Raw genomic sequence first — 16,191 nt, 5'->3', positions numbered from 1 at the left:
TGTCTTTCATACTGTTCATGGGGTTCTCAAGGCAAGAATACTGAAGTGGTTTGCCATTCCCTTCTCCAGGACCACATTCTGTCAGACTGCTCCACCATGACCCGTCCGTCTTGGGTGGCCCCACACAGCATGGCTTAATATCATTGAGTTAGACAAGGCTGTGGTCCATGTGATCAGATTGGCTAGTTGTCTGTGATTATGGTTTCAGTGTGTCTGCCCTCTGACGCCCTCTCACAACACCTACCGTCTTACTTGGGTTTCTTCTTGGACATGGGGTATCTCTTCACGGCTGCTCCAGCAAAGCGCAGCCCCTCCTGACCTTGAACGTGGAGTAGCTCCTCTCAGCCCTCCTGCGCCCATGCAGCACTGCTCCTTGGACGTGGGGTGCCTTGATACAGCCAGTTTAAGGTACTTTTGCTATAGCAGTCCTAACAGACGAAGAATGCTTTTCTTCGACTAACAGTTTCTCAATGCTCAAAGTGCTCCTGCTTGGCTGGTAGGAATTCCACCCAGGTTAGTGGTCTCTGTGGCATATGTAACACCACCCAGATGTCTCTCACAGTGTTTTTTAATCTGTTATCCATGAGATAGTACAAGCCCATTTCTTTCTTTCTGTCTTAAGCTATTCATCAAGGAGCCCTAGTTTCACATTGCTGCTGCATCACTGATGCAGGTAAGAACTGGGTAAAGCCTGAGATTTTATGCTTACAATTCTCATAAACCCCAATGTGAGGCTTATACTGCTGGCCTGGTGATCATGCTTGAGGGACCATTGGATGTGAGACAGGAAAGAAGGTAAAATGAAAATTAGATTTAGAGATTGATTTAATAACTGATTCTTAAGAATTGGTTAGAATTGTAGTTATACAAATAGAAAAAATTGATAGGCATATATAAAATTTTATATGTAAATTACATATATATAAAATGTATCAGTAAATCTTACACATATAAACTATATTTTATAAATTACATATTATAAAATATTTATATGTATCTGTGTGCTCAGTCGCTTCCGTCATGTCCCAACTCTTTGCAATCCCGTGGAATGTAGCCTGCCAGGCTCTTCTGTTCATGGAATTTTCCTAGCAAGAATCCTGGAATGGGGTGCCATGCCCTCCTCCAGGGCATCTTCCTGACCTAGGGATCGAACCCAGGTCTCCTGCATTGCAAGCAGATTCTTTACCGTCTGAGCCACCAGGGAAGTCCCTTTTCTATATGTAATTTACACCAAAACATCAATAATGCCTTTGCATCCTGTGAAACATTGTGGATTTGTTTGAGAATATTGTCAGATTTTCTACAGTGTGAACATGTTAGTACTAAGTGGTAACTTTAAGAAAAGTACTTGTTGTTTAGCCGCTAAGTCGTGTCTCACTCTTTGTGACCCCATGGACTGTAGCCCGCCAAGCTCCTCTGCCGTCTGCTATTTCCTTCTCCAGGGGATCTTCCCAACCCAGGGATCAAATCTGCCACTCCTGAGTTGACAGGTAGGTTCTTTACCACTGAACCAACCAGGGAAGCACAGTAGCCGTTCCCCAGGCTCGAGTCCCAGCGTGACAGTGAAGGGGTTAGCTGGCCACGCAGAGGCCATTCCCTAACCTTGATCTTTCCTGTGGATACAGCAGGTACCGTGGTAGGTGATCATTGTGCAGCCTCATTTCTCTTACTCAGTCCCTAGCTTTTCATGCTGCCTTCATGCTTTCTAGAGAGCAGCATACCCAGAGGGAGCAAGCGGTCTGTGAGCTTCCTTCCCTCTGATAGAGACAGGCAGTGTAAGACAAGCAAGCCAGTGGCAGGCAGTCTGTTCCAGAAGGTTGACTCTATCCTCTGATGGATTTCTCACTTACCTCCAATATTCTACAGATTCATGGCCATAAACAGATTCGTGTTACCTGAACCTTAAAAGAGAAAAGATAAACCAATAAAGAGTATCAGACAGCAGGGACACGTTTTTCAGGTCACATGGAATGCTGCAGTAAATACAACAGTCTGCTGGCTTGCCAGCGGTGACCTGGGTATGTTGAGGTTTTTATGTCTCCAGACCTACCTATCCGTATTGCCTGATTCCTCCTGAATATGCTCACAGAACACATAGCCACAGATGGATGCCTTCAGAGGTTCAGCTCACACGTACCCAGCTTCACAGTTACCCTGAGAGGCAGTGTGATGAGAATGCCCACTAAGTGTGGGCTCTGAGACCAGGCTTGTGTGCCGCAGTCCCAGCTGAACGCTTCCTCAGGCATGCTGGAGAAACTTAACTCGGCCACCTACCTTCTCTGTGCCTGGGTGTTCTCTGTAAAATGAAGATCATGATAGTTTCTACCTCCATGTTCCTCTGAGGGCTAAAGAAGTTAGTATGTGTACCTCTGTGGCACATAGAAGCGATGTAATGGTGTTCGACGTTGTTGTTGTTATCAACAACAGCATTATTAAAATAAAGAAGTAAATGTGTGTGTAAAATATTATTCAGAATTTCTTTTGGGGGACTTCCCTTGCGATCCAGTGATTAGGACGCTGCCCTTCCAACACAGGTGGCGCAGATTTGATCCCTGGTCAGGGAGCTAGGATCCCACATGCAATGTAGTGCAGCCAATGTGTGAGAGAAAAAAAAAAAAAGCCCTACAAGTGTGTAGAGTGTGGGAAAGGCTTCAGTTATAGCTCAGGTCTGTGAAATCATCAGAGGGTGCATGTAAGCGAGAAGCCTTCCAAGTAGATGTGAGTCAAGGTCTCCAGTTAGAGCTTTGCCTTCATCTCAGAGCCAAAACAAGAGAAAAACATTATAGATGTGATGTGTATGGAGATCCTCAGAAAGGGCTGATGTTTTCATAGCCACTGGTCTGTCTAGGAAGGGAAAATCTGGAAGTTTGGTAAATAGGGAAAGCACTGCAGTCACAAACTTCAGTCTTCAAGAGTCTGTTGCACAGTTGAATACTCCTTAAGGCAATGACCTGGCCAGTGACTTCAGTGATAATGGTCACCTTCATCAGAGCTGGCCTAGGAGGGAGGTTTTACAAATGATGACAGTAATGAGAAAGTATCCTAGGAGCAGATTATGGATACACAGTCCTCGTGGCAGGGGGAAGATACCTATAAACAGGACAAATGTAGGAAAAATATTGTCCCCTTACTCAAACCAATAATGTTCATACCTTTTAGGAGGTGGTTTTTTGTAGGGACTTCCCTGGCAGTCCAGTGATCAAGACTCTGCACTTACAATGCAAGGTGAGGTTTCCATCCCTGCTCAGGAAAATGAGATCCCATGTGCTGTGTGGCACAGCAAAAAAAAAAAAAAAAAAGATAGTTTTTATAAAAAGTAATAGATAAAATATATATATATATAAAATTTTTTTAAAGATTTAAAAAAGTTATAAAAAAATTTTTTTTAAAAGTAACATAATGTTAACATTCATTGAGGCAAGTTACCTTTAGAAGGCCAGGAATGGCTTCAAGGAGAGACATTCTCTTGGCAGGCCTGGGTAATGTGTCTCTAGCACATTTGCATGTGCTTCTGTGATGGGATCTTATCTCACAGAGTTAAACTGCTCTCATAGAAAGGTTCTGTAAACTGAAGGAATATTTTATCATTTTAAGTAAAATCTGCTTGGGCTTTTCTTTGGCATTGTATGGAATTTATAGGTTAATCTAGAAAGAATCTGCATATTTGAAATGCTGATTTTTTTTCCATTTTGAAAATGCTATTTATCTCCACTTGCTAAAGTATTTTAAATGATCTTTCAGTCATATTTTTTAGAGATTTTAAAAGATAGGTTCTGAATATTCTTAAATATATGTCTAGGATTTTGTTTTACCTTTATCATGAATATATTTTTACCCATTTCATTTCATAGAGGGTTGGGTTATTTTTAACTTATAAGACAAATATTCGTACACTTTTAAAATTCAGAAATAGCATTTTTAACTTGTTAGAACAGAACAGCAGTGGTAAAACAGGTTCACCAAAGCCATGTCCATGGAGCTGTGGAAACATGCACTCTTACGCACTTATTGATGAGAATGAAAATAGGTAGCATTTTTTGAAAGAATTTGTCAGTGCCTCAAATTCAATTTGTGTAACCTTCAAAGTGGCAATAAGTGTGTAATAATTTATACTTGGGAGATAGTTACACATGTGGGAAAAGATGAGTGCATATGGCCAAGCTCAGTATTTTTTTTTTTTTTAACCATAGGAAAACCCCACAAATGTTAATTCTCCAGTTGTAGTAAGTTAAGGCATATGTATATGAGGACAAACCACTAAAAACATTCAGGCACACCTGTAGTGACATCGAAAGTTGCCTACAAACTCTTTAGAGAACAAGCAAACTTGTAGAATGACAAGTATACTATGACCCCATTTTGTTAATATTGTGTGTGTGTGTGTGTGTTTATAAAGAGAGAAAAATATGTGTGAGAGGTCAGTATCATAAGTGCTTATTTCTAGCAGATGGAATACAGGATCTGTAATACTTTCATGGACTTCTACAGATTTATTAAAAAAAAGTATACATCAATTTTATAACAACAGTAAAGCTATTGTTTTAAAAAAAATTAGTCTGCTGGAATAATCCCATGTAGTCAAGGATCCATGTTATAAACTCTATAATTTTTTTTCTTTTTCTACTGTTCACTTAGTACCTAGTACCAAATGTAAGGTATACAAGTGAACTGTGAAATTTGTGATTTAGATACTTTCAGAGGCTGCATCTTTTTTTTTGGCTGGTAGAAGAGGAGATGTTCTGGATCATTGGGAGGACCTGTTTAGTACTTCTGTCCTACCTTTTGGCCCTCTGGGACCCGGGAGCCCACAAGCCTGGCTTCAACAGAGGATAGTGCACCATAACTCCAGTCTGATGTCTCCACCTGGATGACTCAGGAGACCTGAGGCATGAGGTGGGCTGAGTCCCTTTGTGCTACCTGAGGCTGCAAGAAAAGGAATCTAAGTGACACACATATCTCAAAGACTTGCAGGTTTGATTCCAAACCACTGCTATAGGCAAATACTGCAGTAAAGCAGGTCACATGAATTTTTTTGGTTTCCCAGTGTACATAAAACTTATGTCTGTAGTACTGTATATTGTAGTCTATTAAGTATGCAATAGCATTATATCTAAAAAAATATACACACCTTAATTTAAAAATACTTTTTTCCTGGGGAATTCCCTGGGGGTCCAGTGGTTAGAATTGGGTGCTTTCACTGCTGTGGACCCAACCTCTGGTTGGGGAACTAAAATCCTGCAAGCCACGCAGCACAGCCAAAATAAGAAATAAAATACTCTTGTTAAAAAATGCTAGCCATCATCTGAGTCTTCAGTGAGTCTTCTTTCTGCAACAGTTAACATCAGAAATCACTGATCACAATAAAAGGTTTTTAACAAACAAAAGAAAAAAAATTTTAAAAGATCACTGATCATAGATCACCCTAACAAATACAGCAATAATGAAAAGGTTTGAAATACTGCAAGAATTGCCAAAGTGTGACACAGAGACACAAAGTGAGCAAATGCTGTTGAAAAAATGGTGCTGATACATTTGCTTGCCACAGGCTTGCACAAACGTTCACTTTGTAAAAGCGCAGCATCTCTGGAGTTCAGTAAAACAAGGTGTGCTTGCCTGCATTTTAGGTGATAAGTACCTGAAGGGAAAGGGAAAGTGGGGTGAGGCAGGTGATGAAGTTCCCCGGGACTGTTGCACTTTTAAATAGACTACCTCGCTGAGAGTAATATTTGAGCAAAGAATAAAGAAGGTGAAGCAAAGTTTGTGGCCACTGAGGTAAAGAACATACCAGCTGAGGAACAGTGATCAGGTTTGACTGATAACACAAAGCCCAATATGGTTGGATCAGAATGGGTAAGTGAGGAAGTAATGGAAGATGAGGTCAGAGAGGAGGGGCTAAAGAGGATAAATTAATTCAGAAATGGAGGATCTACCTATTTATCACAAATATTACTGAGGCATATTATAGAAACCATCCTCCTCTCCATCTGATAAAAAAAGACTGTTAGGCTCTGCCATAATTAAGTGTGACTCTCATCTCTCTGGTAGATTTTACTAGATTTTTTAAAAAGACAGTGAAACTGAAACATCAAGACATCAAATGACAAGAGACAGGCCCAAAGCATTTATTTCACTGTTCTCTTTGTGTGCCCCAGTTTCGATGTTAACCTATCATTGAATGTTATCCTTTCAGCTCCTGCCAATCACCAACTGTCTAATCTAGAATTAGAGCTGACAGAGATGGTTCTCATCCATTTTGGGGGTGTTTTGTTTGTTTTTTACTCTTTATAGGTCAGAATTATAGGCTCTAATATAATCCCTATTTAATTTTAAGGCCCAATTCAATCCCAATTCAAATTTAAGGCACTGAAAAATGAAGATGTTTAAGAGAAACCTTAAAATGAGAAAAAGCATTAAGTCCCTACAAGGGAAATTTCAAAGAGAATGTGAAAGCTTTCCATGTTTTCATAATTTGTTGAAATGTATCTCTTTAAAGAGAACCCCAAACTCCTACAATTCCCTGATAAAGGACACCACCTACTGACTAGTTCATATGTCATTCTGCTTCTCCTAAGGGGAAAAGTACAGAGTTATGTCAGATGCCCTGTGGAAGATTTCCCAGAGTCTCCTTAAATGGAAACAAACCCTGAAAAAAAGGGAAGTAAGTTTTAATTGAAAAGTTGTGTGTTTATAAAAGTAAAGGATAGCCTCTTTCCCGTCTAGAACCATGGAGGGAGCAGAAGAGAAGAAAAAGAAGGTTCCTGCTGTGCCAAAAACCTTTAAGAAAAAGCGAAAGAATTTCGCAGAGCTTAAGATCAAGCGCCCGAGAAAGAAGTTTGCCCCAAAGATGCTTCGAAAGGCAAGGAGGAAGCTTATCTATGAAAAAGCTAAGCATTACCACAAGGAATACAGGCAGATGTACAGAGCTGAAATTTGAATGGCTAGGATGGCACGAAAACCCGGCACCTTCTATGTACCCGCGGAACCCAAATTGGCATTTGTCATCAGGATCAGAGGTATCAACGGTGTGAGCCTGAAGGTTCGAAAGCTGCTACAGCTCCTTCGCCTCTGGCAGATCTTCAATGGCACCTTTGTGAAGCTCCACAAGGCTTCAATTAACATGCTGAGAATTGTGGAGCCATACATTGCATGGGGGTACCCAAATCTGAAGTCCATAAATGAACTGATCTACAAGCGTGGTTATGGCAAAATCAACAAGAAGCGAATTGCTCTGACAGACAACGCATTGATTGCTCGATCTCTTGGGAAATACAGAATCATCTGCATGGAGGATCTGATTCATGAGACCTATACCATTGGAAAACGTTTCAAAGAAGCAAACAACGTCCCGTGGCCCTTTAGACTGTCTTCTCCACGAGGTGGAATGAAGAAAAAGACCACCCATTTCGTAGAAGGTGGAGATGCTGGCAACAGGGAAGACCAGATCAACAGGCTTATTAGAAGGATGAACTAAGGTATCTACCAGGATTATTTTTGTAATCTGGTCAGTTAATAAACAATTGAAACAAAAACAAAAAAAGTAAAGGATATGTCTACAGAATAAGTACCTTTAAAGATTTTCACTAAAATGTAACAAGTGTTCATTTTTAGGTGGTAAGACATTGACTCTTCACTCTTCTTTTTTATCTTGGGTAGAGAGAGATTTTCAAAAAAATTGTTATTAACATTTCGCTGTTATTTTATCGCTACTGTGATTACTGTTTAATAAGGATAGAGTCCAGGTGGTCCCTGCAGCACCGTGAACCAAGAGCAACCTGGCGCGGCCCCTAGTGCCACGCAGGGGCTTCTGGGGGTTGTAGTCCACAGGCTACCTCGCGCATGCGCCATGGTCCGGGACGGGTGCTGTAAGCAACCTTGTGTGGGGCGCTGAGGTGAGTGTGGCTCGGACCGCGCCCCCTTTCGAGGAGTCACTGTGTATGGGGGATGGGGGTTGTGAAACTGTAACCCGACCTTGTGAACTGGAATGGGAGGCGTTAGAAGCGGGGACTAGTGACCGATAAAAGGACTTCCTTGGCGAGGTGGAGTGGTGAGGGGCTTCGGCCGACCTCCCTGGAATGGGGTCGGGGGTGGGGAGCTTGGGCTGGTTTGCGAGGTGGTGCCTCTGCAGGTTTATAGGATGTGCAACTCCGGGTCAGGGTTGGTGTCAGTCTTGGCACGTGCATCTCTGAACCCAGGCGGGGGTAGGGGGCGTGGGCTCAGGTTTTGGAGATGCTGATTTGGGCCATGCGCCCCTGATGGGAAGGGTTTCCCTGGTAGCTCAGTCAGCATAGAGTCTGCCCGCAATGCGGGAGACCCAAGTTCGATTCCCGGGTCAGGAAGATCCTCTGGAGACGGGAACGGCAACCCACTCCAGTATTCTTGCCTGGAGAGGACAGAGGAGCCTGGCGGGCCACAGACCACAGGGTAGCAAAGAGTCGGACACGGACAGGGCTGAGCGACACACACACACCCACACACACCTTCCCTCCCTGATGGGGAGAGGAATTGACCCAAGCAGTTGGGTCCCCTCTGATAGGAAGGGCAGCTTGGTCTGTTCATTCCTCGTTTCGGCGGAGGGGCGATTCCGGCTCAGCACCCTATATCCTTGGAAACTTAGTTTCTAAAGGCTTCTGCGTTTGGGGTGTGGCAGCTCTTGACTCCAGCGGGGCATTCTTGACTTTCGGGCGAAAGTTCTGGCCTCTGGAAATAGGGGGGCAACTCAAACTGTGCATCCCTTCTCTGTATGTTCCGGCCAGGAGTATGTCTCTGAATACAGTATGAAGACAGAGAGTGCTATCTTTGAGGATTATAAGACAAATTCTAAATTGTTAAACTGCAGTCAACAAATTTGAACACTTGACTCTTCATTTTATAAAATTAGAGAATTACTGAGGTGTAATATTAACATTTTAAAGATGATTTCATATCTTTTAGCACTACTTACTGAAATATGTGTGGACAAAATAATATGTCAGGGAATTGCTTCAAAATAGTATGTGAATGTGTGGGGAATGGGTAGAGGTGTAGTTGAAACAAGAGTGACCACAAGTTAATAATTGTTTAAGCCAAGTGACTGGTACATGGGGGTTCACTCTGCTGTTATGTCTGCCTCCGTATACGTTAGAAATTTCCATAATACAATATTTTGGAAACAGTTTTCCACTTAACTAGCTAGGAAATGCCTGAAGCATAGGAAGGTTGGATTTTCCTCTTAGTTGCACATAGTCTGTGGGGCCAGACCTTGGAAATCCCCCCTCAGACTAGACCCCAATGCCCTGGGAGTCCCTGTGAGCTCCGAGGTGCAGAGTTTCAGGCCTTTCAATAAAATTCTGTAGTTTTCTTCCTTTCTTAGTGAAGGTGATTCATTGGCCATTTATATCTTTTGTCCCTTGTAAATGGGACAATTTTTCATTTTTATCTCTGAATATTGAATATTTCTATCTCTGAATAGTAAATATTTCTATCTCTGAATAGTGAATATTGGTGTCTTTTTCAACATCTCAAACCTATTATTGCCCAAACTGAACTTCTGATCCTCCCTACAAAACCTGTCCCTCCTATGGACATCCTCATCTCTGTCAAGGGCAACTCCGTCTTTGCAGTAACTGAGGCTGAAGATTCCTCTCCTGTCTTCCTTTCTCTGCCCACATGCAAACCATCAACAGATCCTGTTGGCCGGATCATCGGTATAAATCTTAGTCCCTGCCATTTCTCACTACCTCCACCTCCACTTCCCTGATCCAAGGCACCATCATCTCTGACTGGGATTCCCTGAAAACCACCTAATGAGTCTCCTGCTCCCCTTCTAACCATTGGTAGTCCATTCTTTGTATGTCTGTTCTGTTTTTGTGGGGGTTTAAAGTTCATTTTTTTGGAGTATAGTTACTTTACGATGTCCTGTTAGCTTCTACTGTACAGCAAAATGAATCAGCTATTTGTGTGTGTGTGTGTGTGTGTGTGTGTGTGTGTGACTCAGTTGTGTCTGGCTCTTTGTGACTCTATGGACTGTAGCCTGCCAGGCTCCTCTGTCCATGGAATTCTCCAGGCAAGAGTATTGGAGTGGGCAGCCATTTCCTCCTCCAGGGGGTCTTCCCAACTGAGGGATGGAACCCAGGTCTCCTGCATAGACGGCAGATTCTTTACTGTCTGAGCCACCAGGGAAGCCCTGAATCAGCTGTACATATGTCCCCTCTTTTTTGGATTTCCTTCCCATTTAGGTCAACACAGAGCATTGAGTGGAGTTCCCTGTGCTATACAGTAGGGTCTCACTAGTTGTCCATTTCATACATAGCATCAATAGTATATATATGTCAATCCCAATTGGCAGTCCATTCATCACACCAGCTAGCATGATCCTGCTAATACCTAAGTTAAGTCATGTCACTCCTCCGTTCAGAATCCTCCCATTACTTCTAACTAATGAGACCAGCGGCCCAAACCTTCAAGTGCTCTTACAGCATCTGCCACTTGGCTCCCTTTACCTGCATTCCTTTCCCTCTTGCTCATTCCCACGCTCACTCCACTTGAACCATGTGCATGCTGCCACCTCACGGTCTTTGCACGTGCTATTTACTCTGTCTAGAATGCTCTGTACACACACTTGCATTGCCCACTCTCTTACTTCATTAAGTATCGCCTCAGTGAGACATTTCCTGACCACCCTGTTTCACTCCCAGTCCCCCTTCCCTGCTTTTTTAATCTTCTGCTCCATAGCATTGATCACTGTGGTATCTTCAGTGTCCACATCACTGCCTGGCACCCAGTAGGCACTTAATAAATATGTGTTACATGAGGGAATGCAGTCCCTGTCTCTCTCTGAGCTTAGAGACAGAGGCAGACGGCAATTAAGCCACTGCAGTATAATGCTGTCATAGAAGTGGTACCTGCCGTAGTCTGAATGTTTGTGTCCCCCTCAAATTCATTATGTTGAAAACCTAATGGCAGGATTTCCCTGGTGGTCCAGTAGCTAAGGCTCCAAGCTCCCAGTACAATTCCTGGGGCCCAGGTTCGATTCCTTGTCAGGGAACCAGATTCCCACATGCCACAACTATGCTGCAATCAAGACGGGAGACCCCGTGTGCCACAACTAAGGCCCAGCACAACCAAAAAAATAAATATTAAAAAAAAATGTGGCAGTTTGACCCAAAAGCTTGAGGAAAGAGATAGGAGTTATACAGGTGTCTGGGATGGGATTGGTGGGCGGGAGGTTTGAGGAGGTAGGAATTTGGTTTGGTGAGAGTGAGACGAGAGGAAAAGACATCTTGGAAAAAAAAAAAGAATGTGTGAGAAAACTGTCCAGCCCAGAAGGAACCAATATTCATTCACAACTTGTTAAACCCCCGGTCTCATGGATTCTCTCTTCTTTCCAGTTCTGGTTTCTCTGGCTCCTGCTCTCTCTAAGAGGAAGACAGTATGATTAAGCTCCAGGTAAGCTGAAGTTTCCTTTCTTTCTCTTAAATGCCGTGTCCATTCTGAGGAGCTGGATATCTCTATTTTCCAAAAGGAAGTCAGCAATTTTTGAGAGACTTCTGTGTGGTAGGCACTTTACCTTATTTATAACAGCTGGGAGAGGTAGTGTTATTATTCCCTTTGGAGAAATTAAGAAACAGGCTCAGAAATGTCAGGCTGTCTGGTTCAGGGCTGCTCCCAAGTTCAGTTTGCTTACCAGTGCCAGTCGATGAGCTGCTGGTCCCTGGGCCATGAGAGATAAGTACAGAAATCAAGAGTAAGGGACTTCCCTGGTGATCCAGTGGTTAAGAATCCACCTTGCAATGCAGGGGACGTGGGTTCAATCCCTGGTCTGGGAACTAAGATCCCACATGCTGTGGCGCAACCAGCATGCTGAAAGGCAGCCAAATACATAAATATTTAAAAGTAAAAAACAAAAGCAAGGGTTTGGAGAATTCCTTGGTGGGGTTAGAATTCCATGCTTTCAAACTTGTGGCTCCAGGTTCAATTCCTGGTCAGGGAACTAAGAGGATTTGGAGCAAAAAGGTAAAAACTTAATGATTGGTACAGCAGCTTCCAGTTAGCTCTTCTTCCAGAAGTCAGTGGTGCAGATGATGAACGTGGCATGTGCTTGATGTTTTAGGAAACTGACCTTCAAGGACGTGGCCATGGAAGAGCTGGCACTCTTGGACTCTGCCCAGATCAACCTGTACCAAGACGTGATACTGGAGAACTTCAGGAACCTGGTCTCTGTGGGTGAGGACAACAAGCCCCTGTAACTAAGCATCAAACCACTGGTCCCATTTTCTCAAGTGATCAGCTTCAAACAGGATAGAATATTCCTGTTGGAGCACAAAGGGAAACCTCCTAAGAGATACACATGCAAATGACAACCTGCAGTTAATGAGTTTTAGCAGATAACTGTGAGCAGGTGGTCCCTTGTGAGTTGTGGGTGGGTGAGGGAGCTCTCCCCCACCCTGTGCCCCGTGCCTGCGGGCATCCAATGCAGTTGGCAAGCCTACGCTGATCTCATCACACGTTTAGGCTCTCATTCCCTCATATTTTCCAGAACAAGACTGAGGAAGTTCACACATTACCAAGGCCTTGGTCCCTTGGTTGCCTCTAGAATAAAACCAATGTGGGCTTTTTTGTTTTTTTGTTTTTCGTTTTCTTTTTTTTTCAACCAATGTTTTGGACAAACTGGTATTAAAGGAACCAATTTAGGATCTGGTTGGTAGTCAGTACACTATGAGTATCCGCTTATTTGCTCTCTTGCTGATCAATATCTATCCTAGCTTCAATTTCTTAGAGCCCTGTATACAGCTATCTATGACCTCAGTTTAATTTATGAGATAGTTGCTCTTACTGTCCCCCTTCTACAGAGCAAACAACTGAGGCACAGAGTGGACGAGTAACTTGCCCAGGATCACCCAGCTTGTCAGAGGATCTAGGATTTGAACCTCCCAGTCTGACCCTCAGCCGTGTGCTTGTAATAACCAGGTGACGTGAAGTACTGCTGTGTCCATAGATTGTAAACAGGGCTCCTTGGCCTAAATGTGCAGGACTGACCCCATTGGTGAGTCCTGAAATCAAGTGACCATGTCATAGCTAGCAGTTTTTAAAAAGCAAAACAAATCCATGGACTAGAATACAAAAGGATTTATCAGAGTACATTGCACTTGGTAAGGTAAGTCTCAACTGATCACAGTATTTTTGTTTCTGGTCTGTGTCTCTGTGTAGGTACTGGGTCACAGTGTAAATGCTTTTCTTGCTATGGATACAGTCCAAACAGTTGGAAAACTACTGCTTTAAGCCTGTTCCTGTTTCCTCTGACACCACTTTATGAACAAAAGTCACTCAATAAAATGAATCAGAAAATTACCTTGAACTAGAAGCAGTGTCCAGGTGAGATTTGTGACACTTTGTGAAGCCTGTTTTTGGGTGCCAAGGTGTTGTGACCATCAACCCTCTATTTCTTATGAACGTTTCATACAATCTTGCTTCCCTGGGTGCCAGGCTATGAACAGTTCCACACTGCCCATTCTCCTAGCCATTGCTGTTAGAAATTCTGCAATAACCTCAAAGGGGAGAAGGTGGGAATTGGACTATAGGGTCTTTTTTTTTTTTTTTTTTCCGTGACCAACTACAGGGTCTTGATGGATTTTGTCTCTTCACAAAGCCAGAGAACCTCGGGAAAATAAAAAGGATGTCTTATATTTCACAATATTATCCCCATTTCAATCCCCACTGCAGCTGTAGGCCGGCTGTGTACAGTTGTGCAGGTTGTACACAAATATACATGATAGTTCTATCACATTTAATAGTTGATGTAAAGGAAAGGAATGGTTAGGAGAGAGGACTTGTTGCTTGTTTCTGCAACCTTCTGCAGGATCCTGGAAGGTCTCTGTGTGTTTCTGCAACCTTCCACAGGATCCTGGAAGGTCTCTGTGGTCCTTTATATCTCTCACCATGTCCAGAACTCCATTATTATATATACTACATGAATCATATGGGAGCCTTCCTCTTATGTTTGGGGTTTTTTGTTTTTTACATATTTTTGTTCTTCTAACTTCATATCATATAATAAATAAATAGTCACATGGTGTAGTAGCTATGATGATTCTTTCTAATGTATACTCACCCCTTCAGTCAGAAACAGCAATAACCAAGAATATGTTGAAAATGAATTCACAATGAACAACAAATTTTAAGTATAGAAAGGGTGCTTTCCATTTCAGTGTGGTTCAATATATACACTGTTTAAAAGTTCATCTCCCTTTAAAGCCTCACAGATGTACCTAATTCTTACAAAAGTACCCACACAGAGATTTATTAAGTTTTAAAGTTGTCTCACAGGGAATATGTGCTTAAAAACTATAAAAGCTTGTGTATTTTGGAAGCAAAGTTATTCTAGATAAATTTATTTTTAAATATTGCTGAAAAAACTACAGGCTTTAGAGGTCATGGATATCAAATCCATTACTTAAAAACAAATTAGCAAAATGACTAAAATCTTTTTATGGACTACTCTAATAGCAGAGAGGTGAATTTCTTCCTTTATAAATTGTTTCCAGTATTTCTTTTGATGCATCTGCGGTCAGTGGTTTTTGATTGACAGCTCACAGATTAGAATGACTAGGTTTCTAATTGTTTCATACACAACTAGGATCCAGTGGCAACTTCTCATCCCACCCAGCTTCATATCCTCAGAGCATTTGGATAGATGATCTACTTGTTTGCTTAGCCAAATTCTCTTTCTTCTCATAGAAGACAGGATTTAAAACCCTAACCTTATGAACCTTCGGGGAAAAGGCTTGAGTCACCTCTCACCAGAAATGCTCTACTTTTGGCAAATTTGGAACCAAAGGATCAGCGAATTGATCGTGAGTCATGATTATGTTATTATGAATCTGCAAGGAGATTGTTCCCAGTATTTAGGAGACATTTCCCTCTGTGAAGAGTGGACAGGAGTGTCTCTTCAGATTTCTGAAAATGAAAACCATGTAATAAATGCCATTTATTTAGAAAATCAAGACATTACAGCTTGTAAAAGCCTGACACAGGTCCTTACCAGAGAATCTTGGAAGAAAGGCAACCTAATGACTGAGCCCCATAATCCTTGGAGAAAGCAGATGGAAGAGAAACTGGATGGATGTGCTTGGTGTGATGACAGCTTCCTTTCAGACCTTACGTGATTATGATGATTCCCAAGAATGTAAAGGAGAGGAACTTTGTAGATACACCAACTGTGGGAGACATTTGGTTATAAAGTCAACAGTCAAACACAGTCACATGGTCCATGCAGTGTGGCACGCTTTCAGATGTAATAACTCTGGAATGGGCTTCACAGATGATGCTCATGTTCATCACAGTGCTAACACGGGAGGAAAATCTTATAAACACCATCTGTGTGGAATGGACTTTAGCCAGAATTCAGAACGTACTGTTCATGATAAAACCCATTTCTCAGGGGAGAAAACAAGTGAAGGTCAAGAGTGGGCTCAGGGCTGCAGACAGAACTCAGACCTTCCTAGGAATCCCAATGGCCCTCCAGGAGACAAGCCCTATAAATGCATGGAATGTGGCAAAGGCTTCAGTTGCAATTCCTGTCTTCACAACCATCGCCGAGTCCACACGGGGGAGATGCCCTACACCTGTGATGTGTGTGGGAAGGGGTTCGGATTCGGGTCACTCCTGTGTATCCGTCAGAGGGTCCACAGTGGGAAAAGGCACCCACCGAGTGTGGGAAGGACTTTGATCAGAGCTCCAACCTTTTTGTCCATCAGAAGGTCCACTCAGGGGAGAAACCCTACAAATGCAGCGAGTGCGGAAAATGCTTTGGTTCTAGCTCAGTTCTCCAAGTTCACCAGAAGCTGCACACGGGGGAGAAGCCTTACAGGTGTGATGAGTGTGGGAAGAGCTTTAGCCAAAGCACACACCTGCGCATTCACTAGAGGGTCCACGTTGGGGAGAAACCCTACAAGTGTGATGTGTGCAGGAAGGCTTTCGCCTGCAGCTCAGTTCTGCATACTCATCAGGGAGTTCACACAGGAGAAAGCCTTACACGTGCTGAGTGTGTAGTAAGGGCTTCAGTTACAGCTCCTATGTTCACTTACATCAGAGAGATCACACCCAAGAGAAGCCATATAAATGTGACAAGTGTGGGAAGGGCTTCAGTTGGAACTCAGATCTTCAGGTTCATCTCTGAGTCCACACAGGAGAGAGGCCCTATTAGTGTAAGGAGTG

The 16,191-nt window shown here is 42.8% G+C and overlaps 1 pseudogene; it reads left to right on the top strand.

Annotated features, from left to right (window-relative positions):
* Nucleotides 1–4,843: 4,843 nt before the first annotated feature.
* On the top strand, nucleotides 4,844–7,537 carry LOC122420945 (annotated as a pseudogene).
* Nucleotides 7,538–16,191: the final 8,654 nt, after the last annotated feature.

This window comes from Cervus canadensis, chromosome 18 (assembly GCF_019320065.1).
Source record: "Cervus canadensis isolate Bull #8, Minnesota chromosome 18, ASM1932006v1, whole genome shotgun sequence".
NCBI lineage: Eukaryota > Metazoa > Chordata > Mammalia > Artiodactyla > Cervidae > Cervus > Cervus canadensis.
The sequence above is the reverse complement of the archived record's forward strand: the minus strand, read 5'-3'. Positions and strand labels throughout refer to the sequence as shown.